The sequence below is a fragment of the Passer domesticus genome, chromosome Z (assembly GCF_036417665.1).
Source record: "Passer domesticus isolate bPasDom1 chromosome Z, bPasDom1.hap1, whole genome shotgun sequence".
Taxonomy (NCBI): Eukaryota; Metazoa; Chordata; class Aves; order Passeriformes; family Passeridae; genus Passer; species Passer domesticus.
This window is the reverse complement of record NC_087512.1, coordinates 49,846,459-49,872,244: the sequence shown is the minus strand read 5'-3', so window position 1 is coordinate 49,872,244 and position 25,786 is coordinate 49,846,459.

The following is a 25,786-nucleotide window of genomic DNA, read 5'->3' as shown; positions in this document are numbered from 1 at the left end:
ACCTAAAGTGTCATCAACCTTTTTGTCTACCTACTTGTCAGACAAACTTAATTTAGAGAAAAAAAATACAATAAGTTGCTGCAAATCAGTATTACCTTCTCTGCCTGTATTTGTCAGCAGGTCTATCCATAGACCTGTCAACCAGGGACTGGTGGTGACAGCAATGGGAGCAGGCAGGAGATGGCGCACAGAATCACAGAGCCATGGAATGGATTGGGTTGGAAGGCACCTTAAAGCCCATCCAGTCCCAGCCCTGCCATGGGCAGGGACGCCTTCCACTCTCCCAGGTTGCTCCAAGCCCTGTCCAGCCTGGCCTTGGACAATTCCAAAGATGGGGCAGACACACATTCTACCCTGATTTTTGGATTCACAGTGAGTCACAGGCCTGTGCTTTGCTCTAGGATCCATGATTCTTGGATAGGATCTCAATTTTTCAATCTTTTTTATTTGATGGTTCCACACACCCTCTCTGTTCCAGGGGAGGGCAGAGTCCCAACAGAAGCAGGGTACCTCCAGCTTGTACCGCTCTGCCATGGCACAAGATATGTGCTCTACTTTCAGAGTATTTCCACAGGCAAAACCTATGAAGGTTACCTCTGAACCACAGAGAATTTCTTTTCCCCTCAGTGGAGAACTTTTTACTTAAACTAAGCAGATATACTTCCCTTTTGGAATTGAAAGGGCCCAGGAGTAAAGCTAGCTCCTGTCTCAGAGACTGGGTCACCTCTACAGTCATTTTCTGCCTACAAATTCTACAACAAAAATGTCAAAGATATTTTCTTTCTGCAAAATAAGCCTACATGTTTAGATACGTCTTTGTAAAATTCCTCCCTATAAAAGTGAATGCAGTTTAGAAGGTTACATGATATTGTTCATGATATTGATCCAGTTATTGGAAAGAGAAGCAGGTGTAAAAATGTAGCTGAGCTGGATGGAAAAAGACCAGGCCATGGAAAAAGGAGGAAATTATGGTACTGTCCTACCTATCACTGGAATATGGCACTGCTAAGTCTCAACCCCATCAGAGCTGAGATAATATTCTAGTGGTGGTGCCTTACCCAGTCCTAATATTGCAAATAACTACAAGAATTGAGAGCAGGCTTTTACGCCAGCTGAGACAGAAACAGGAGAAGCTTTTGTTCCAGTGAAACTGTGATGAAAGTGTGTTCTGTGTGAGTAAACTGTGGTCACTTGCCAAAAACACCTGCTTTCCACAACTGCATCCTCCCTGCTGACTACCAGCAAAACTTCTCCTTCTGCCACTGCCTCCAGCCCTAGCATGGCAGAGAGCTGTCAAAGCAGTGAGTGAGGCTGAAGTTATAATCCTATTGTCTTTTACAAAGTCTCACACAGTTTTGGGTAGTGTTTTCACCCTCTTTGTTGAAGCTGTTCAATAATGTCCCCAGACAGAAGAGCTAGGAATTATAAATCCAGCACCAATTATAAATCCAGCTAGGAATTATAAATCCAGGCAATGCAGTCAGTGCAGAAAAAGTTTAACAACTGCCTCGCTGCTGAAGCAGGAGAGGAGCTGGTGTGCACGTGTGCTGTGCAAGGAGGGAGCTATGCCTCTTAATTTAAAAAACCCACAAAACAAACCCAAAAGTTTCCTTTTCCACTGATGATGGTGTGGGAAGGAGGACGGAAATGAGACATGGAAAACAGAGGAGGAAAGGTGTGGAGAACTGCTGGAACAAAAGTGCAAAGCACCAGAGCTCGTCACAGGCTCTTGAAGAAGAGCTTCAGCTTCTCCAGCCCTAAATGCAGTGAAGAAAGGAGGGACGAGAGAAGCGGGAATATCTCTCAAAACAAGAATAAACCACATTTTTAGCTTGCCTTTCACAGCAGGAAAGATGTCTCCTGCAGCTTCTAAATCAGTGTTCTGATGTTCTGTCATGGAAACCCCTCGGTGTGTTTTATGCACAGTAGCACCTTACAACTCTGCTGTCACCAAAGCCACAGGGACCCCTCTGGGGCTCAATTAAATGCCCAGTTTCTAAAGGTGCTTTGTTGTGTTTTGGCTGAGCAAGCACATGTTTAGAGATATTACAGGCTGTATTCCTCTGGTCTGGGGAAAAAGGTAATAATCCCCGATAATTTGTAAATATATTCCTTTGCCAGGCACAGTAGTGTCTCTTGTGCACTTTTTCTTTTTCCTCAGAGGGCAGGAGTTATGAACTACCAAGGGGAGAAAACAATATTAACTTCTTTTCTTGCCAATAGATTCTGAATCACCCTTGGAGTAATTTTGGCTGTCCTGGATCCATAGCAACTCTTACAGGAGTTGATTCAGTCACAAATCCAAAACCTGTGGAGATAAACCTTCAGTTTGGGAGTATTGAGATAGGATCTTGCAGCAATAACCTCATCTGTCTCTCTCTTCTCCCACAGTATAGCTAAATAAATGTGTACAGATACTTCTTATTTGCTTGTTTACAATTATTTCTCAGAGCACTGAGCTATGCTTTACTCATTTGCTGGGAATCAAAGGGAAGTGGGAGGACGAATTGTGTTTCTGTGCCTGTCTACACGTTTTATTGCTTCTTCAAGACAAAAGAAACAAGGATCTGTCTGTCTCCCTGATGCAGAGTGTGATTCATGCTCCTATTACAACAGAAACACAAAAGCCATGTAGTTGTAAAGCCAATATAATTAAAACTGGGTATAATTAAAACAATTGGCTGATGACAGACATTACAGCCCTGCACAGCTATTCTCAAGGGAGAATATACACAGTTAAAAGGTACCTTTTTGGCAGAACAATCCTGCTCAGTAGATTTAATTAAAACCCACAGAGATTATTATGTTATATGACTTAGAAACTTTTGCAGAAGCTTTCAAGTAACAAACTTTATATTGTGGTCTCTCAGCCACTTTTCTCTGCCCAAGCAGCACTATGAGTCAAGAAAATGCTTGCCTTTTTTTTTTTTTTTTTATGCAGAAAGAGTGATATTCTTGGAAACTTTACGTGGCAAATTATATTCATATTTTATCCCACCTATTGAGATTAGGAGTGCCATGAAAGGACAAGTCAATGCACAACCACAGCTGACCCTGCTACTGACAGCCTCAGCAGTTGCAGAAAGTGAATCATTGTCCTGTATGTCCCTGCAGAAATGCTTCAGGGCCCTGCTTAGTGCTTAATGCCTAATGCCTTTCCAGCCTGCTAAAAATAAATCAGTATTAATTCTGTTAAGGAAAAACTGCCTTTCTTTTGAGGAGTGAGACAAGGAGTCCTGCTTCAGGCCGTGAGGAAGAGGACCACCCAAAGAAAAGCCACTGAATTCCTCAGTGAAGCTGTGTGGTCCAACAAAACTAAGCAGCAAATGCACACTGATAGAAGAAAATGTATGCAGCACAGGGATCAAGAGATATAGATTTCATTCTTTACACAAGAAGACTTAAGCAGCAAGCAAAATCACAGCAATGGGGCAGTTCAAGCAAGAGTCCATTACACCTCAGCAGAATACTCAAATGTTTCTCCCACTGAAGAATCGTTCCAGCATGATTATAAAGCCTAAAGCCTTTCTGAAGGCTAAATCAGGTGCTTCAGAGGGAAATCAAGGCACAGGCCAGGTAGGGATGAAAGGGCTGCTCTGGGGTCACTCTTCCCAGGAGCACCTGCCTCAGTGCTAGCAGAAGAGCAGTGTCACTGGTGCAGGACAAAAGGAATTTTTCTCACACATTCAGGGGCTCTGAAATACCACGTGTGCTCCAGTGGCTCTGATTTTTATGGCACACACCTGTTGGAATGATACCAAACCCCAGCCCGGACGCTGTGACTCAGAACAGATGCCAATAGCTCACTCCTATTGCAGGTGGTGTAGCCTTGTTAAGTGTGGAAATGGAAGGGGAAAGGGGCCAGGAATTGATGTGGTGTGGTGAGAAAGTAGGCTGGATCAGCCTCTGGGATTTTTCAGAGGATCGCACATGTCATAGACAAGTAATCAAAGGAGGAGCAACCTAACCCAAACTGCCTCATATTTCCCCCAAGCTAGAAAAAAAGCACAGCTCCCATGGCTCAGAATGACTGGGTTTGAGTCTGTGGCCATGTCTGGACAAGCTGATGAATACCCAGTCTCTCCAGAGAAGCAAACCACATATTTCTTTAAACTGCTCTTTTGACCCTGCAGAAGGGTCAAAAGACCCATTTTTTTAACACATGCATCATGAAAGTCAAACCATTGTCCTTGTCCTGTGTGTACCATTTTTCTCTCTCTTTGAAATATCTGCAATTTTCATCATGACTTGGACCAAGAACCTCAGAGTACCAATGGACCATCACCCTCAGGCAGCTGGTAAAATTCAGAGCCAGAGCAAATCCAACATCAAACACATATGCCAGTGATGTTGTATGAAGCATAAAGAAGAAGGAAGGAAAGGAAGATAAAAGAACTTTATGCATAAGATTAAGCAACTGGGATCTCTAAAATTCCCTTTTTAGAGCAGGGCTAATGGGATTATTTTTTGTGAAAGCAGGAGGCAGTGCAGGCTGAGCTGTCTGGCCCAGCAAGCACCGGGGGCAGCTTGTGCACCAGGGTTCAAGTCATGCAGCCTGTATTTTCACACATCAGTTCTCCTAGATATGTACTTGTTACAGACTGGACTTTTATTGCATCCACAAGCTCAGTGTTTCCCTGACAATCTAGGGGAATGACTCATATCACAACCTGAGTGGAAGAGGTACAAATCTCACAGACTGGCCATGGGGCAAAAAAGAACTTGAAGGGCAAATTTTATCCCAAACACTGGTGGTCAGGAGGCTAAGAAGGACATGAGTACTGTAGATGCAATTGAAGCCTTCTTTTCATGCAGGACATAAATAATTTAAACATATAAATCAGAGTGATGGATGGTTGAAAATACCTGGAAAGAGGTGTCTTAGTGCTGCAGTGGAAAAGTCCCTTAAACAATTTTTATAAGGAACCTCATGGATATAGTTGGCTATGCCATTTTTCATATTTTGCTGTGCAATTCTCCTAAACTTGGTATAAATATTTTTATTGCTCTCACCCCTCTTCATTCAAGACCAATGTTGAAAATTTTATCTGCATTGAATCTTCCCCCCTGCTAAAACAGTTTGCTATGCAAATATTGCCTTCAGCTGCAGAACCCAAAACCTGTCTTCAGCAGGACTGAGCTGCTGCCACCTTGTGCAGGTATAACTGTACCTTCCACCAGCCAAGGTCCCCAGGTGAGACATCTTCTAGAAGACTGCAAAAAAAGACAATGTTTTCTTTATCCCTGGGATATCTGAAGCATCCATTGACAAGAGAAATTAAAAAGTTTGCAAAATTCAGTATGGAGAAGGACTGGCCTACATAGTTGTTATGAAATGAGATGTTGAAACTCTTGGAGAAATTGAATAAAAATTATATTTTCAAGTCTTGTAATTCATTATTATATTTAGCAAGCTTGAGGTCCTGCACCCCTCTGTATGTGTAATTAGTGTACAAGGAAAACAGATACTTCGTCATTTTCAGAATTAAAGAGAACCAATAATTACATAATTTAATGAAAAACATCTAATAAATGTACTGCTCTGATGTTTTCTGCATCATGTCTGTAATCATAAAAAAATAGCAGATTTTATGTGCCCTTCTTAGAATAGCAAAAATGGCTAAATACTGAACAGGCAATGTTTTCCATTCAAATCCTAGAGCTTTTCCAGTTTTGCCATGTGTGGTGGATTTTACTCATAGGAAATACTATTTTTTAAAGTGTTTTTTATTTATTTCCATAAAAAATGTGTAGGAATATGTGATTTCAATTAAAAAAATAGGAACATATGTAGGCAGAAACTTGGGATTTTTTTTTCCCATTATTGACACATGTGATATTTTATTTATTATACAATAGTTTCAAGAGAGGAAAAATTTCCAAACTGGGAGCAAAACAGGGCAACCTGTTTTTAACTGATCAAGCATGCATTCCAAGTAAAAACTAACAGCAAATCTTTCCAGGAATTTAACAGCTTTGAACTAAAACTACAGTAAACAAGGGTTTGGGATTTTTTTTTTTTTTTGCAGATTTTGGTGCTGCTCTCCAGCAGCTTCCAAACAGACAAACTGACCTAAATCAGCTACTCAGAACATAGGATTTCAAAACTGCAAAGCAATCATCCACAACATGGAGAGACCTGACCTGGGAGGCCTGCCTGCTGGGAGCCAGGGGAAGAAAGGGCCAAGGGGAAGCGGAAATTGCAGATCTCCATGATGGAAAGAACATCTGTGACTCCTGGAAAAACTAATGCACAGTGCACGTACTTCTGAAGTTTAATTTTGTGTTAAATTGAACATATGTAGTGTTCCAGGAATAGCACAGGGCACGTAGGCAACCTTTCCTACTAAATTGCTGGGGAAAAAACCCATATCTATAGCAAAATAGAAATACTTTCATAAAAACACAAGCAAGTGAATGAATGACATTTAATTCAAAATGTGTGAAATATGTCATGCAAAAGTTGGAACCGACGATGACCTTTACTTTCCCAGCAGATGTAATCCCAGCTTTTTTCTTAAAGTTTGCTTAGAACATGTCTGGTGCCTGTAGTGTGCATGAACCCATTGGATTTAAAGACAGAGCAAGTGTCCCATGCTGCATTATCCCAGATTGTGTCCTGAGCTGTCAAGCAAGCACCCACAATTTTTGTGGGAAAGGATGTAGTCCCAGTATCTGTTTGGCTGTAGGAACACACTAGGAACTCAAAGACCCCATCAGTACGTGCAGTCATGGCAACTGAGAAATTTGGTGCATTCAGAGGAGCAAAATAACCATATCAACATTTCCCCTGCCTTTGAAAAATATGTTTTAAAGGTCAGCAGGCCAAACCAGAATACTTTAGAATACGTTTAGCTGAGAAACCTATGCAAATTGTGTGTGGTAATTCATAGCTGAAACCTATAAATGTCTGAAACTTCCCTGTAATGACTCCCTTAGCAGATACAATTCATATCCTTTGTGCACATGCAGGATGGGGAAGTGTCAACTTTTGGTTTGTGTCTCGTTTATTCATCATATATCTACACACTGCTGTGCAGCACAACTTTAGCTGTGAGGTTCTGGAAGCTCAGAGTGAAATTTAGACTGAATATGCACCAATAAAAATTCTAAAGTAGCAGTGCAAGGCCAAAAGCCAGAAATTAATAAATTGAGAGCATATGTCACTGAATTAAATTGCCACAGATGTTGCAAGGAAAGAAAGAAATGGGAAAACGAAATAAACCTTGACTAACCAAACAAGCCTCCTCCAAACAAACCAATGAAACAAAACAAACAAACAAACAAAAAACCCAAAACAAACAAACAAACAAACAACAACAACAGAAGGAAATATCGTCCAAGTCCTCTGATGTGTCACTGTGTTATTTGCTGTATCAAAAGTGCCACCTTGCACAGGGGAGGGAAAGAAGCACATGGGAAGCTGATGGCACTGGGAAAGAAAAAGCTTTAACTCAGCCCTGTATAAAGCACTGCTTATTGGTATGGTTCAGTTACATACATCCAGAATACTTTTATGGAAACCTTTCTGCCTGTTTCTGTGAAATTCTGCATCCATCTCACTGTTTTGGGGTTTTTTTCCCACAATATTTGGTTCATGTCTGAATGCTGGAGATCCTGCCCATCCATATCCAAAAGAGGACTGCCAGTTGTTTTTGCAGCAAACTCTTTTCCGAAGAAACAATCAGGAGTCAGCACACCCAGAAATTTCAGAAAATGGGAGTTCACACCTTGAAACATGCAGGGCAGTGAGTGTGTCTGTGTGTGTGCAGGCAAATCTTTTATGGTCAGTTTTTAAAGTCTTTTTTAAAAAGTTTTTTCTGAAAGTTTTGCAATGGAAATATTTTAAACAACTGTGTTTACTGATGACCTGTGCTGTATGCATAGATATACACATATATATACATAGTCCTGCAGGTGTTAGCAAAATGTTTAGGAAGCAAATAAAGATGTAATACAAGGCTCTTTAAGTAACTTGGGAGGCATTTTTCATAACATTCAGAGAAAACCTGTCACAGAAAGACTGAATCTAATCATAGTAGCTAAAAATGTGCAAGAGGGAGATAGAGAGAGGAAGAAATAGTAGTACTTCTAGTTTTCCATCTTCACAGGTACTCCAGATGTGTGAGACATATTCCATGGTTAGAAGGAAAGAGAAAATAAAACAAGACAGGTGAGGCACAGAGTCAAAAAAATTTTCAAACAATGTTCTCTAATGAGAGTGTTCAGGACCTGACCTTATTTCTGCAAGTTAGCATTAGGAGTGAGTAGTACTTAAAAAAATATCCCCCATCTCCTTTGAGATTTTGAGCCTGTCAAGAGCATAAAGTGAAAAAAAATACATTTTTCAAATGAGGTGACACTGTGAGATGTGACAAAATAACTTATCAGATGGAAAAAATAATAATAAAAAAGAAATTATAGAAGGCAACTCTATTAAAAGTTAAAGACAAAAGGTATTATTTTAAGCTAACTGTTCCAAATGACATCAAACAGAGAGGATACCAAATGCTTGGTCAAAGTGGAAGCATTGACTCTGGTGTCTCCCAAAAAATCTTCTCAAGTCCTGACTTTGGTTTTGTTGTGAAAAGTCAGCTCTGGAAGAAGATTAGTTTGAGGAGTCTGTTTGGGAAGAATGGGAATATTTTTGATCAGTCTGCCTCAATGGTACACACTCCTCATGAGGAGGAGCAAGGTCACTGAGGAAAATGTGTGAAGAGGCAGAGCAGGGACCCGAGGTGAGTGTGGTTAGTGCAGCAGCATGTACTGTGTCTGTATGGCCAGAAATGTGAGGACCAGAATACACCAAAATCAGAACACTCAGGGCAGGATGGGATACATTGGGTAGATGAGAAAAATGCTGCTACTTTTGGAAGGAATAGGTGTAAAATGCTTAAAAACCTGAAAGGCCACTGTGGCACACTGGTGAGTTTGTGATGAATGAGTTCCTGTTGCAGACTCACCTCCCCAAATCCTTGCTCCTCTTAGTTCTTAAAATGAGATCCTTTGTCTCTAGATTCCATCTGTTATTTTTGCAATAAAGTTGTTTGTGTTGGAAAAATATTTCTGTGGAAAATCTGTGGATCATCTCCACTGGCGTCACAAAGTGACAGGAATTTGGCTTCCCTTACGATGACTCCAAACCCCAGGAGTGTCCCATAGTGATGGGACCTGGCAGTTCTCTGGGTCTGGGACTGGAGACTGACATGGAGACGTTACACAAAGTAATCCCAGGAGTGCTGGGAAAACCTGTCACTGTCTCTGAAGAAAGAGAAGACAAGCAGGATGCTCTCCTACGGTCCCATCAGTTTAAATTCTTGATTTCAGCAGCTTTCAGAAGGATAAGTTGTGACTATGTGGCTGAAAAGGAGGGAGATTTCCAGGACAAATCACCTATTCAACTAGCAAAAAGGCTGAGAAGACACATTTGTGCCAATTTCAAGCAATTTATATTTAATAAAGACTTGTGGGTGGTTTTGGTCTCAGTCTTAAGCAACTTCAACTTAATTTGTCTTAATTTCAAAGCATCTGTTTTAGAGTGCACTCCCCGAATTGCCAAGCCACAATTCTCAGACAGAAATGAGAAACAAAATAATACAAATACAGCCTCATCTGAATAAGTCCAAGGAAAATTAATCTATCAGTGTAAGTTACTTTCATTTGAACAGAAAACTGTCGATACAGCACACTCTGTAGAAATGCATAATGTGTCGATATCCACTTTTCTTCAAAAATGAGAATTTATCTTTCTGTCACAGAAAACATAGTAACTGACTGATTTATGCTCTGGCATTGAATCCTATTCTATTCTAATTCCACATAACAAGTAAAGGAATAAAACTGGTTAATCAAGTGCTGGGTTAAAAGCAGTATCTCAGTGGGTATTATAAATCTGCCATATATTGCAGTACATGGTTCTTTTATTCCAAGCTGGCTCTTGTATTCTATGTTAGAACCTTTTTTTGTCCATAGAGAAATTTTTGCAAACATTAACAAAAGCAATGAGTTAGTCCCAAGGGCCACAAGTTCACATTTCCTGAGAAGGGCACAGAAGGGCAATACCAGAGATGACTTTGCAGTGATGTCCATCAAGATCGAAACTAACTTTTGGGATTTTATTTCATTTTGATGGTCAAGGGATTACATTGTCAGACATACTGACATGCATTTTGTGGTGAAGTTTGATGAATTTGACAGGGTTTATTGCCTCTCATTGTAGAAATGAGATGATGGTGCAATGCATCACTTCGAAGCCATTATGTCAAGATGTTCCCTGTGTCAATACTGTTCTGCATCCATTTCCTTCATATAAAATGATAATTTAAACACTTCCAGGGTTCACCTTTTCCCCTACAGGGCTTTGTCTGCTCATGTCATTTCATACAGTAATGAGGACTAATTATACACAGTGTCATGATGCACCAGAAAAAAAATGAAGGCTTGTTCCAGAGAGTGATACCCAGAGCAGAGGCATCTGAGCCTTACATCTCCAGCACATGGAAAAATAGGCATTGTCAAATTGCTCCCTCTGTGTATCTTTATACTGCTTGCCCAAATGAACAGTTTAACTTTTAACAGGACAGCATCTGCAAGTGTATTTCTGCTTACATGCTCAGAAATGATGGATGACTTCATGTATTTGAGCATTTTTTAAATAAAAACCCCTTAGCTAAGAAAATCCAATTGATCTTTTTTTCTTTTTCTTTTTCTTTTTCTTTTTCTTTTTCTTTTTCTTTTTCTTTTTCTTTTTCTTTTTCTTTTTCTTTTTCTTTTTCTTTTTCTTTTTCTTTTTCTTTTTCTTTTTCTTTTTCTTTTTCTTTTTCTTTTTCTTTTTCTTTTTCTTTCTTTTTGTCCCCCAGAAATATAGGATTCTGAATATATCATTGAGCCCCTACTGTGTACATTCATGGTCTGAAAAGGCAAGGTTTATTCACCATACTGGCACAGGAAGAGGAGGAGGAGCTGCAGAACAGCCACCAGTGAGACATATAAGGGCGTTGTTTGGGCTAATTTCGCCAGAATTCAACACAAACTCTCCTGTAAATGCAGAAAAGGAAAAAAAAGTTGATGCTTCAGTTCATGGCTGCATGCAGAGTGGATATTTACATCTGACCGGAGCTTTGGGAATTCTAAAGGCATAAGAGGACAAGAACTGAGAACTATCACAACCACCATGGTGCAAGAAACCTGACTACTAACAGAGGGGTTTTTTCCTCTCCTCAAAATCAATGTTGGCTGGCATGTAATACTGTGTTGCAATACTGGTTTTAATTTGCCACTGATTTATATGGAAATCCAATAAAACTATAAAAGAAACTCCTTCAAGACCGGGTTATGAAGGGCTGAAAATGAAATTACAGGGAAGGGAAAGAAAGGAAGACAAAAGCTTTGTTAGGGAGAATATGTTTTTTTCTATTTTCTGAATTTAGGTGGAGGTGGAGGATGCTCTGAAGCTGGCATCAATTGTGCCACTAGGTCACTGTGACACCAGCAGCAGAATGAGGTTACACAGAAGCTGATCACAGCATCCTCTGCCCCAAGAAGAGCTGGCAGTCCATCCACTGCCCTCACAGCCCTTTCCTGAAGTGGGTGGGTTTTTCTCCCCTCTGGGTTCACTGAACGTCTTCAGCCCTCTCCACAACACCCTGTGGCAACCAGATCATCCACATAACACTTTTCTTCTGCTCTGACTGGATCCACCTAAGCCTCCATCAACAATAATTGCGCATAACAATATAAAGGGTGATTTTCCATGACAGCCTGAACTCATGACTTTGGATTTTGTCTTCAGCCAGCTCTTTTTGCCTGTAGAATTGGGTTACTGAAGTACCTCTTTGAGGAAGCAGAACAGGCAAAAGTTTAGGGTGATACCATAGCCAGGTGACTTCTGAACTGCTTTTAGACATCTCTGAGCATCAACCTGGTCTGATAACTTGATCTTCATTGCTACCACAGTTTTAATGAACACTTCAGAGACTAGATTTACCCTAAGAATGGTGTTCCACATGAAAATAAATCTTTGATATTTATTTGGCTCCTCTTTATAGAGCTTGCTCTGTGTATTTTCTTGAGGGATTCATCACAATTTAATTAAGAACACCCCCCTGCCCCCCACTGATAGGACTTTTCTCAGGTGATGTTTGGAGACACTCAGTATTTTCAGTGTCATTTTCCAAAGCAGAAAACAGTATTTTTTTTTCTTGTCAACAACTTGAATTGACATAGACAGATTTCACTTCCTATTAAATTTGGACACAGCTACTACCCTTACCTCACAGGAATGAAAATGAAAACCAAAATGAGATAAATACAATACAAAATTTTCATGAATACAAAAAGCAGCACATAAAAATTTTATTGACCAAGTCTTAAAATGTTTCTTTCACAGTGCTTAAAACTATGTTCTCCTAATCACTGGGGTTTTGGAGGAACTTCAAAACAATTAGAGGTTTGTGTTTGTCCTCACCAGTTTATTTCCAGTCTTGCTGACTTCAGCTGTCCCTTTCAGGATCCAGCTCATATATTTTCAGGTGTAAGGTATTTTTACCCACAGGTCTCATATCATGCAGAGATTTTCCTTTTGCTACACAGATGCAATTTCAATTAGGGTTTTTCTCTTCCAATTAGTTTATTTTAACCACAGACATGCATATTATTTTTTTCGTCCCTGTACATTATTTTCCTTTCATACAGCTTCAAGAAATGCAAAAATGAAAAATCAAGATCCAATCAGCATGGCACCATTTCCTTCAGCTTTCAGCTTGTCTAATACATTTATTTGTCCTTCAATCTGGTGTAGCTGTCTTATAAGTGTAAAATGAAATCTTCCCCTACCACCTCTAACTTTTTTTAACTACTAGATTTAATTGCACACTAAAAATACATTTTATTATTACATGTGAGCAGAGCAAATTAAAAGACAGAGTGTCTCACAATATAAATGTGACTCTCTTTTTAAGTTGCCATTTCAGCCCTCACATTCAAAAGTGCAGTGTGAGTCTGGCTCTGACTCTGATTTCACCACACAGTGACCACATCAGAAAACCTAATGTAAATAAACAATAACCAAATATCTCTTAAGAAATGCTTAGATTTTTTAGTATTATTCTTCCATAAACAAGTCTTTCAGTTCACCACAATGGTTTTTCTTTTTTTAGTTTGCCTACTTCTAGCCAGCGAATGGTTCAAGGATTGATTAGCTGCATTCCCCTCTTAATGCAAAACCACAGCTGATCATGGGGAAACTTTATCACTGAAGGTTGGTTTTTTCATTATATTTTTTGGGAGAAAAAAAAACAAAGGTCATTATTTACCATTTCAGAAATTCTTCTTTTCTATACAGAGGCCCTGCCTGTGTACACTGAACAAGGTATTCAGCATGAAATGGCAAACACAGTTTTTAATGTTTCAAAATGCCAGCCTTTTGAAAACCACAGGTTTCCCATAGCTCCTTAACACACTAAAGTTTTATATTTATCTGGGTAAAAACTGATTGCTCTTGGAAAGAGAAAACTGCAATCTGTCCCCTGGCATTTTCATGGCTGGTAGGGCTTGATGTGAGCTGCCAAAATGGTTAGGGCTTCACTGAGGAAGTAAAAAGAAACACTGATCTGGGCTGAATGACTGCAAATACCCATGGAAGAAATGCAGCCTGGCTAATAGGCTGGAATTGCTATGAGAAACACATGACGTTTTGGATATGAAAACACAGGCTTTGTTCTTAATGAGAACCTAATCAGGTAGCTAATAAAACTGGCTTAGCATTCAGACATGCATAAATGAAACAACTGCTCTTACGCAGCACAGAGACAGGCAGGATAAATCTGCATGCACTTCATTTCACACTGCTGTGAGCAACCCTCAAAAACACCTTGTGCAGGAAAGGAGAGCTGTCACAGACTGAAAACTGGGACCAGCCAGACTGGAGAAATAGCCCACTAGTTAATGAAGATGCTTTAAAATTTTTCATCAAAACAAACATCTACAGAAACCATGGAAACTCTTTTTACTAATTAGTACACATTCACCTTTTCTCTCAAGGCGCACTCTTTCTCCTGCTCTCATTGTCAATTTACACTGGCTTTCTATTGTTCCTCTTCATTTGTAATTCACAGAGGAGTCAAGCAAATACATATCACCGTCACATTTTTCATATTTTGAATTAGTTAAGAAATTATTTTGAATATATAAAATCTAAAAGAAAATAAATAGTTTGGAGTACACCTTCAGCCTCACTGCTAGTTGGACCTGGAGCAGGGAGTTGTAGCAGCCTCACATCTGTCAGATACTGCATCCAACATTTCTAGCAGGAACTGCTTATATATTTTTTTACATGTTTGTGAGATGATAAAAAAATCCTCAAGTCCACACTTTCATGGAAAGAAACTGATAAAAGAGAAAGCTTCACTTCACAATTTCCTACAGGAAACTTCCCCTGAGCTGATTAGAATTCTAAAATGCCCAGGGTGAGAGGAGGCTGTGCTTGCCTTATCCTCCTGCTTCAGTCTGGGAGCTGAAATGGATGCTGAAGATTCCCCCCAAAAAGATGATCTCTGGCAAAAACCTCTAGAAATAGCTTTCAAAATCCTGTCAGACTTGAAACGAGAAAACTGTTTTCAAGTAGAAAAAAGAAAGGTCAATGATCATGAGGGGAGGGATAGAAGAGAAACCTCTGCACTGGGAGATTTTTCTTTTGCCAAAAGCGTAATGTGTCAGACTTGCTCAGATACAAAATGGAGACAGCTTCTCTCAGTGCAGATAACTCTTCTGTGGAGACGAACCAGCTGTGAGGAATTAAGTCTGACCACAGACTGTGTGCTCTTTATCAGCCACAAGCAAAGATCTAACACAGTGGCGATCAAAGGAAAAGGATTAACAGTTCGGGTAAGTATTGAAACAAAACCCCCTGCCTGATTTCTGGGGAAAGCCCATTTCTCAACAGCATAAACAAAAATGTCACTGGCAGCCAGTTCACTCCTTCCCACTCACAGCTGGGCTGTCTCTCCTCTGTCAGAGTGGCTCTGGCTGTTGCCAGGCTTTGGATTTTGAAGGGAGGGGAATAAAAAGTCTTAAACATATTTCTGTTGTCACAAAGTAAAATGTTTTGTCCTTCTCACACCTGCTTTTCCTCTCCACATGGCCTTACCCATGGAAGACTCCAGCGTGTCCAGACAACGAGTTTTCTGTAGAATCACTGTGAAATTACTGGTAGACCTAGAAAAAGTATTGCCATACTTAGGTGCTTCTTGAAAGGCCTTAGCCCATGACCGTACATCAGCCAAAATTTTTCTTTGCCTGGGAAGGCTTTGGATGGGGAAGGAGCACAGAGGAGAGAAAAGGGGCTCTCCTTCTATACAGAGTCAGGATTTTAAAAAGGGGCTCTTACAGTCAGTGTGGTCAAAACTCACAGTTTCTCCAAGTATTTTAATAACTTAGTATTTTAATAATTTTTAATAATTGCTTAGGAGTCTTTTCAACATCTTACTGGGAAGGAAAAAAAAAAAAAGAAAAGGAAAAGAAGAAGACAATCTTGGCTTAATAGGCCAGCATTTATCTTCTTACTGCAATTCACTTTCTCTGAGGTTGTAAGATTTAATCTAAGGGGGTTTAAATGTAATCCAAGGTGTTCTCACAGTGAAATGCTGAGCTTTTTTTCTTTTTTAGCTATATTTAATATCGACTGAAAGAGACCCACATGGGAGAGATCCTAAACTCAGAAGCTGGTTTATTTCCCTGTCCCCTAGAGTAGTATTCTGCCCAATCATCCTGGAACATAGTAGGTGGCAGTTCTTATGTCTGTCCAGGCTGACAAACAAGATATAAAATAGGAATAAGTAAGTAGGAATAATACAATCCTGCTCTATCAATTAATTAATAACCCCCCTATTTTTTATAGTCTACAACAGTATTCATTTACTTTAAAAATACTTCAGTTTCTTCCTCTTATCATAAGGTATCATACTGTATTTATTGCAACAGATAACTTAATAAAATTTAAGGAACTTGGGAGATTATTTATTTGACAGATTACATTTTATAATGGAGATCATGACTTTTTATTTCTAAAAAATAAAAATCACATGTTTATTACTTTGCTCTTTCATGTCCCTAAACCTAGGTCAAATTGCTACTATCTGCCTAAAATGGTTTATGCTCTCTTCCTCACAAGTTTATAAATTATCTCAAAACTGAATATAACCTTCCCACAATGCTGTGCCCTAAAATTTCTTGGCTTTCACTAGCATCATACCAGCAAGGTGAAGGAAAAAAAATATTAAAAGAGAGAAGTCAAGTCAGAGAAACCTAAACTCAGTTGTTCTGCTTTGGGTTGCTGTAGCTAATGGAGAAGAAGCAAATAAAACAAAAAATGCTCAAAAACCCATTTGTTTTGCAGATAAAACAGATTCATGAAAAAGCATCATTACATTTGGAGTAGAATGGACCAGGCACCATAGGATTTCTCATAAAAAAGAGCTGTAGTAGAGCCATCCCTCCTCTGTGAGAGCTTCACATCTGCAGGGAGCAGAGGTCCATGGGCATTTTCTTGCTGACACTTTACTCCTGTCCCCATTATTATGACACATCTGAATTAAATGTCTCTGTTTTGGTTTCCTCTTCATGTCTTTTTGGTCTCTTTTAGATTCCCCTCCCCATTCCTTCAAACAACAGCTCCATCATGGTCCTTCCTGCGCTCTGCAGCAGTTTCCAGCAATCCCAGAGCTCTTTTGCAGAGATCTGAGTCTATCTTGGCTCTTGTAGAAAATTCCTCATGCAACACCAAGAAAAACAGAAAAGAAAAAGCAAAAACCTAAACAAATTTTACAAAGATAGCTAAATAAATAAAAATTAATCAAACACACACTCCTGACAATGAACAAGTGTAAGAGAAGCCAACAGACAAACCTGTGACAGAGGCTCCTTTCCTCTATGTCAAATCTCCGATTTCATCATTTGGCCTTAAGACAAGAAAAATTACATTTACTCAACAATCTGCAACCTTCTAAAAAACCTCTGGTTTACAGTCCGTTATGCAATACCTATCTTGCCTAACACTTTGGGTTTCTAATGTCACAGGAATGGGTCTCTGGGGCCACAGTGCCTAACCCATAATCCCAGTGCTGGCACTTAGCTTTCTGTTTGGGTCACTCTGGCAAACATGTCCCTGCTTGCTACACAAAACCACATTTTTAATGTGAAAACCAGCTAAGATGTGTGGTGGAAAAAAGATCAACTGCTTTAAATTGGTCAGAAGCCATTTGGTTCTGTCTGGCTGCTCTTTATGAATGATAAATATTTCATCTGAAGGAACACCAGAGGAGAAGGATTCACAAACTGGAGATAAGACTGCTGTGTAACTCCATGTGTTTCTGCTGCTGCCAGCACAGAGCAGCACAATGCCCATGTATGACAATATCCAGCCAGATGAGCAAGGGAGCCTGGAAGCTCTTTTTTTCTTCCTGCAAGACACACAAAAAACCTTAACCACAAAACACAGCCAGACAGGTTGCACTGAGGTCCTTGTAGAAACGTACAGAAAAACTTTGCTGTGTCCCACACACATGGCAGGTGGAAGAATTGACCAAGGCATGTGTTTCTATCCCTTTAGAAGGCAGAGTGCTGCCTCTGAAAACTTATCAGCAGAAACCATGCTCTGCATGGTTTCCATGGTTTACCTGAACTGCCAAGCAGGATGAATCCTCACCTGCAGCTCCTGTTTCAGATCTGCTGCCAGGGAAAGCAGCAGCAAAGACATGGGGAGGAGCAGTGCAGAGGGACCACGGAGGGGTGAAATCATTCTTGGCCTCCCAAACCTGCCTCAGACAAGACTCAGCCTTGGGACAAGGAAAATTATCTGTTTGTTTGCAGGGCTTGTCATGCAAAGGACTGACAGTAACAGTGAATTTTTGTTGCTGTTCCATGTCTCCTCAGAGTCCTTTGGCCTTCACACATTAATACCATCACAAATTCCCCAGGCATGTGCAGTGCCCAGCCTGCAGGAGGTGGGGAGACTGGGCTGTTTGGTGGCACTTTGGGGTCTCCCTTCTTGTGTTCTGTTTGTCCCTTTTCTTCCTGGTGACCCATGACCTTGTAAAGTCAGATGTGGCTACAAGATCCAGCTCTTACATGAATTCAGCTCCCTGAAATGTTGTGACAGCAGAAGGTCAGGCAGAGATGAAACATTACATTGATGCTCACTCCCAGGGAAACACAAGGCTCATCTCTTATCCAATTCCTTCAGGCACAGGACACAGAGGTATGGCAAACCTTGCCTTTTTACTTCCTCTTCCTACATTCTTCATTATACCCTTTTAAAAACAACCAAAAAAAAGTGTTTCTTTGTCCAGCGAAATGCTGGAAAAGTCTTTGAAAATGTTCCTTGTTGGCTTCTAAACAAACTCAATTTTTCACAGCTCTGCACAAATTAGTATGTTGGAAAGCAATGAGCATTTCAAAATTGGAACATTTTGAAGAATTTGTTCTACAGTTTCCTTCCAAATATCTTTTCAAGAGTTCAATTACAGGTAGATTTTTTAAAAGGTCATTCTCTCTTCCCAGGCCTTTACAGAAATTAAAGTCATGCTTTGTATCAGTGTAAACTGATTAGAATTTTCTGCTACAGGATTTTTTACCCCTCAGTGGAAGGTCAGGGTGGTGACCCAGGGGTTCTTGTTCCTCAAACTTCTCAGCAAACTCCTCATTACGATGATTTGCTGGAAGAAGCTGATCTGCCCAAAGCAAAACCTGTGCTGGATTTCTTGCTCTGTCTTTTTGAAGGGCAGATTTGAGGCCATTCAGTAGTCCCTAAAGCACCTCTCCTAACACGTTCTGGATAAAATACTGCTACATATTTCATCCTGATTCGTCATTGCTTTCTTCTTGTCACACATCAACAAAAATAGAGCAATGCCATGGAATTTTTTTCTTCTCAGTTGTGATGAATTTTGAAACAGTAGGTCGTAGGGGTCTTTAACCCAGAACTCAACCAAAATTTAGAGAATTAAGAGTTCAGTGATGCAGAATTTCTGCCGTGTAGACCATTCTTCCCCTGCCCACTGGATGAATGGGAAAGGAAGAACATTTCCTCAAATTTTACCTGCTATTTTAACCAGACTTCAGAGAGACCCCCCTTTATCTAACCAGTTACCTTTGTACCTCATGGCCTACATCTCCCACTCAAATTCTTAAGTGGAAAAAAAACTTCACCATTTGATGACAACCGTTTCATTTCTTTGGGAACTTTATTGTAGACTAATTCATTTCCTGGGATTCATAATACCCAAATACTTTGCTCTCTCTGTATAATTTTATGGACAGAGAGATTGAACTCCCATTTGCAGACTGTTCTGGGCACTGCAAAGGCTTGTAACCAGTGGGTTGTTTCCTACAACTCCCACACCTTGGTGTAAAACAATCCTGGGAGATTAGGCCATGACAGTTCTGTGATTCTTTCAAAATTCAATAATAGTGTTAGCTTCTGATCCATTACTGTTGTGTTTAGAAGGTAGTTTAAAAAATAGACACTGCCATGAATGCCAGAGGAAAAGCTACCAGATTTGGGTTTGGCGGGTGGATTCAGCATTTGCACTCCAGGTCAGCTTCATTGCAGCTCAGCATCTGTGTTGGAGAGATGTTTGGAGGAGAGTTTAGGAACTACCCTCCCTTCTCATGTAGTGATTATTGTTCTGATCCAAAACCAAGTAACAACATGTGTCTGCTTAACTATACAGAAGCTGAGAAAAATTTAGGGTGAGATGTTCCCAGAAACACCTGTGATGACTGTGCTTTTCAGATACTTCATAGCCTAAAACCAAGTTAGAAAAAGAGGTGAAAATTTGAGATTGATGGTTTGTTTTGCAAGTCTCAAAAGAAGTGAGAGGAACTTGGATTTTAAAAATGTAGTAAGAGTAGGGTGCATTTTTTATTTTTATTTTCTTGTCTTAGTTTCGCATCGTTACTTCAACTATTAAGGCACTTCATGCTGAAAAAGGCTTTAGTTATTATAGTTACTGTAAAGTAATAAGTAAATGTCTTATCCCATCTCTAGACATTTTTGTTTCTGTTGAAGGTTTGAAAAGAGTTTTCAGGGGCACAGAAAACCATCATCATGTTGTAAGGATGAGGGTGGTGCACTCTTACAGAAATATCCCAGGATTTGTAGGGCACTTTTAGACCAGTAGGTCCTGGTATTTTCCTCATCCTCAGCCTCAGCTGCATGACACCCCTGCATTGCTGGTGATAGAAGAGATCTGTGATGGGACAAATCACATTCTCAGCCTCCGACAGCATTTGAACATCTCTTTTAAGTCAGCCTTTAAAGTCAAGAACAAACTTTGGATCCAATCTGACCTATTTTTAAAGAGAGACAAGGCAGATCACAATTTCCACAGTTACACTCTCCCTGCAAATATTTTGCTCATCCACACAAGGTTTATTTTTTTCTCTATCCTGTAAAACTTCTGTCAAGATACCAAGAAGTGTTCTAAGACCAAGGTTTTAAACACATCACTGTGAAGGGGCACAGAACTCAGCCCTCCTACTCCTACCTGTATTAGTCTGAAATAGAATTAGATGGTGACATGGAAAAAAATATAGAAACACCAAAAAAAACCCTAAAATAAAAAATTAAGCCATCTTCTATCTCAGAAAAATATCCAAACATCTCATTTCTGATTTTACAGTGATGTTTCAATGTCAGTGAAAATTTTGCTGAGAATTCATTAGAGGGTTTGGAGATAGAATAGAGAGGAAATATTACTTTAAAAAACGTGTATTTAAAAACAACAAAAAAGACCCCAACCACCACAACCCAACACTGGAAAACCTTGGAGTTTTTCTGAGTTGCTGTGATTACAGCACATTCCATACAAATGCACTTATTAAACAAGAGCCTGTTAAAAATTGGTTAAAGTGGTATTGGAGGCTCAAAAACCCCCGGGAGACAAAATTACCCTGTGTCTGATTTCTAATTAGACTTCTCTAAGGAGGCAGAAGGAAGTTTTAGGAAGTTTGACTGTGCAACTAACTGATTTATGGTAATTTTAGGTAGGAATTACAGCTGAACTATTCTCCCACTATGGCCTTGTTCATACCATGAGTCAGCTCAGACTGCAGGTCTTCTGACAGTGGAATATTTAAAAAAATAATGTGTAATAGTCAATCCTAGAATGGAAGAAAAAGCTCATTGTTGTAGTGTTGCCAGTCAAAATCTAGGGCCACTATTGAGGGAATGATCATTTTACATAATAATATTTTTATATTAACCACACTGTGTCAGGAAAAGCTTTTGATAGACAGGTACAACATGGCAAATCCTGTCTTTATGTGTCTGTCTGAACAAAAACACAAGGACTAAATTATTTTCTTGTCCTAGAGAGATGAGGACCAGGATGGATCACATGTGACAAAACAATATAATGTTTTTTAGGCATTTCTTCTCCCACAAACTATGAGATTCACTTGCCTGACGATGATGATTTATCTATGTCCCATGAATCCATTCTGGTCTCATTATCACTGCATCCAGCTGGTCACGGTGGCAGAAACTAGTTCCTCTCTTCTGTCTGTGCAGAAACTAGTTCCTCTCTTCTGTCTGTGCTGGAGCACAGCTCGGGTGGGATTTGTTTTATTTGGACAAAGCTTTAGGAACAGAAAACTCCTTGTGATCACTGTGCTAACCTGGAGCTGTGCCCCTAGGGACAGTGAGATTCCATCTGTTTGGGCCCAAGCAGAGACAACAGGTGCTTCCTTGTCTCTTCATAAACCCAGGGAGCTGCTTAATCTGAATCCCGCTGGGTGCCCACATGGGACACTTCAGTCAAAAGTCATTATTTTAAAATAAGGAGATGGGAGAATGGCTGTGCAGATAACTGTGTAAGGAAAAGTACAGCTGGCATCAGATTTGGATAAAATCCACAATCTCCTCTTGGTAAATTCCTACTTTTTATTTAGGAGGTTTGGGAGAAAGCCTGTATTGATTCCCTTTCAGACAAGTTGCATGACACTACACTTTCATTTTAAAGAGGTTTTTAACAGAAGTAAATTGTCTTTTCAGCAGCCATTTCCGTGGGAATTGCTGTGGGAACAAAATAGTATCCCAAGGCTGAGATGGGAGATTTTGTGGATACCCTTAGCAACTCCCTTTTGCATATCCAGACCTGAACTGCCATCCATCCATCCATCCATCCATCCATCCATCCATCCATCCATCCATCCATCCATCCATCCATCCATGCATCCACTTGTTTATTTCCTGGCTTCAGCAGAATTTCTCCCCCCAGGGGACACGTGGTGGCTCACAGTGGAGTGCACTGAAGAGTGCCTATGCCCTGAGGGTGAAAACTCTCATTTCTGAGGGCCAGTCCTTGAGGAAAAGGCCTCTGTTTCCCTCACCTGATCCATGGGGTGATATCATCCTGGGCCCCTTGGAAGGTGTTTGATGCTGTAACTGGAGACTGACATGTTAAAGGCTTCTAAAATTCAAATTCTGGATCTGGTAACTGTCTTGGTGGCTCTCCAGTTGTCTTTGCTGTGGTGTCCCACGTCTTGCCCTCTCAGGGGCTGCATGCTGCCCTGGCAGGAAGGGAATTTTAATAGAGCAGGGGAAAACACAACACAACCTTTGATTTACCTGCTTTTGTTCTATTTCTTTTCTAATGTCTATGCCCTCCTGCCAGCTGTCAGACTTTCTGAATTGCGTTTCTGCTGATGATGTTAACAGCTTAATCTCTCATGCTATATTCACTGTCTTGTAAGGAAATGCTGCCAGAATTCTTTGCTTCCTCATTTAGCACTGGCTCATTCCAGCTCCACAGCCACTCACTCAGGCTTCTGCACTCCTCGTGTCATCTCATTGGGATTCTGCTGCATGTCCCACTTTCTCATGAGACGTCAAGCCCCTACACTTTCTCCTGCTTTTCCAAAGATCCATTATCTCCTGGTCCCTTTATCTCTCTCACAGCCATATGCTTTATTCTCCCCTTTGCTGTGTGAGCCATTCCAGAACTGAGTGTGAGGAACTACAAGCAATCTTCCAAACGAGGCCCCTCCAGCTGGAGCAAGGCCAGTTTCCAAATCTCGTGGCTGATAAATGTGTGTGTACATCTTGGGACGCTGTTGTTTTTATTTGAGCAGATGTTACACATTATGCCAGGGATCTCACACTTTATCCACCACTACCCCTCATTCCTACCTGAAATTCAACAGCATATGGAAACAGTGCTGGGTGTGTAATATGGCTCAGTAAAAAGAAGTAATAAAAAGCTAGGAACACTGGTTATATTCCCATTTGGTTAAAAAAAAAAAAGAAAAAAAAGGAAAAAAAAATAAAATAAAAGGGAACTACCCCAAATTTTCTTTTTAGAGCTGAGAAGTGTTTTGTGGACCATGCACAGTATCTGGCAGTGCTCTCACTCAGAACATATCACCCCAAAGTGACTGATAATTAATTCTTTCATGGAGTTTAAAGAACATTTCTCCAAGGTTTGTATACGAAAGTATATAAAGGTTATATGCCATTCTTCTCAACCAGAAGATGCTTGAATTTTATTGCAAATATTTTAAAATGTTGTAAATGTATAACTATAAGCACATGGAAGCTTTAATCAGACTGGGTTGGGTAAAAAGTTGCAGTGCAGCAAGGGACACGGGCTTTGACAAATCCCATATATTAGCTGAAGCCTCTGAAACCACAAGCTTTGGGAAATAATGGTGTAGAAACTGTTAATTGTAAACTGACACTCACAGGAAGACTTCTGCTACATAAGAACTTCAAATTTTGCATTGAGAAACTGGTTGTCTCAGGACAGCATTTAGGTAATTTCTGGTAGTCTTTCATTTGGATGCATGGGATGGTATTTAAACAGCCAAAATTTCTGAGAAAAAGAAATCTTGCAGGAACACATTTAAAGCTAATTAAAAATAATACACACATACACACATATATGAATGAATGAAAGTCATATTTTCCTTCAGGTAGTTACAAATACTTTTAGTCCTCGTTTTACTACTACCTTTAGTTTAATAATCTGCTATGAAATAAGAGCAAGTTGAAAACGAAGGCTAACGATTTCATCTCTCAAGTAAAATGCAGAATATTTAGAGCAGCATTCCCTGTTTACACATTACTTCACTGCTTGGGAATTTAAGGGATCACACCTCTTTGGAACACCCTAAAGCACGGCTTCTTAGATGTTACCCCATCATTTAAGCACACATCAAGGAGAGCTGTAATTGGGCATTAATCGTCCTGTGGAGCATGGACGGGTGGTACTGTGATTCCAAAGGAGAAGATAAAAGGTGGCTGGGACTAGCCTTGGCCCACTTAGACCTTCAAAGATGTAGACTGCAATCCATGAAGTGGTGACCCTCATTTTGAGATGAGGACAGAGCTCCTCCTAATGATTTTAGAGGGTGATTTTTGGTAGTACTAAATATGACACACAAATGCAATTACCATGAGGTGGCAAAGTCCAAGGCTGTGAGTGCAAGTCATCACAGTTTATGAAGGGAAACAATTCCCGCAATTCTAATTTCAGTGTGTGAGACACACAACATTAATTTCCTTAACATGCCTTTGAACTATCTCTTAGTATATGTCTTCTAATTTAAAAGTTCCTTTAAAAGAGTGGAGAAGGGGGAGAAAGATACAAGGGAAGATAATCCAATGCTTTCAGCACCTTCACCCTGAGACAAATATAATAAAACTGCACCAGTAAAATTATACTGATACAAACTGAGGGCATAGGAAGGTCAAACAGCATTTGCATTTTGAATGAAACAGTTTTAGACCTGACCTTGATATTTCACTTCTTTTAGCAGGATTTAAATGTTTGATGAAAAAAAATCTGACAATCTCACTGAAACAGTCTCCCAAATATAACATATTGTCTAATAGTGTCTGACTATTAACCATCTTTTTATGATTAATTTATTAAATAGCTTTGTTCTCTTGCTGTGCACTCATCTGTTTTAAAAAGAGTAACCTCTAGAGACCAGTTCCATGCTGTGCAGAAGCCAGAAACTGGAAACAGAAAAGACATTTAAAATTGTAAGAAAATTGAAACAAGAGCTCAGTTCCACAAGTAGTAATAAAATGTATCACTTATGATAAAACCCCTAAAATACCATAAAACCCAAAAGAGATGCACGTGTGCATCTCTGCAGATATTTATGCATTACTGAGAACTGTACATATCCACCTCTGCATGTGTATAGGCATACATATAGGCATTTTATAAAATAAATAGGCATAATAAATTAAAGTAAGGTGACTTCTGGTATCACCATGGGTATATGCAGTGTGGCTCTTAGACCTGCATAAATAAAATTATGATTTGCAATAACCCTATGCAAAGATATATAGTTTTTAAATACATATGTGTTCACCAATATTTTTTTTAATTCCACATAAATTGTATTTTGTGCTGTCTGCATCTTGATTTTTTTTTTCTCTTAACAGCAAAAGAATACATAAGGAGGTTTGCTTTGGAAGTGAACATTGTTTTACAATTTCTTTCCCCTTTGGAAAAACAGAAAGGGAAGAACAGCAAAAGGAAACTGCTTTGAATATTATTTGTCTTTTATTAATTGGCAAAAAAAACCACATAACAACACAGAAAAGGAGATGAGTAAAAGAAACACCTCAATTTCTCTGAGAGTGCCTGTGACCTGAGGTGTGTGAACTCACCCAAGTCAACCACGCTGCCAAGTTGTGTGACTTGCCAACAAGAGAGAAAAAAACCTGTTCTGCAAAATCAGTGAGATCATTTCAGATGTGTAATACAAGGTA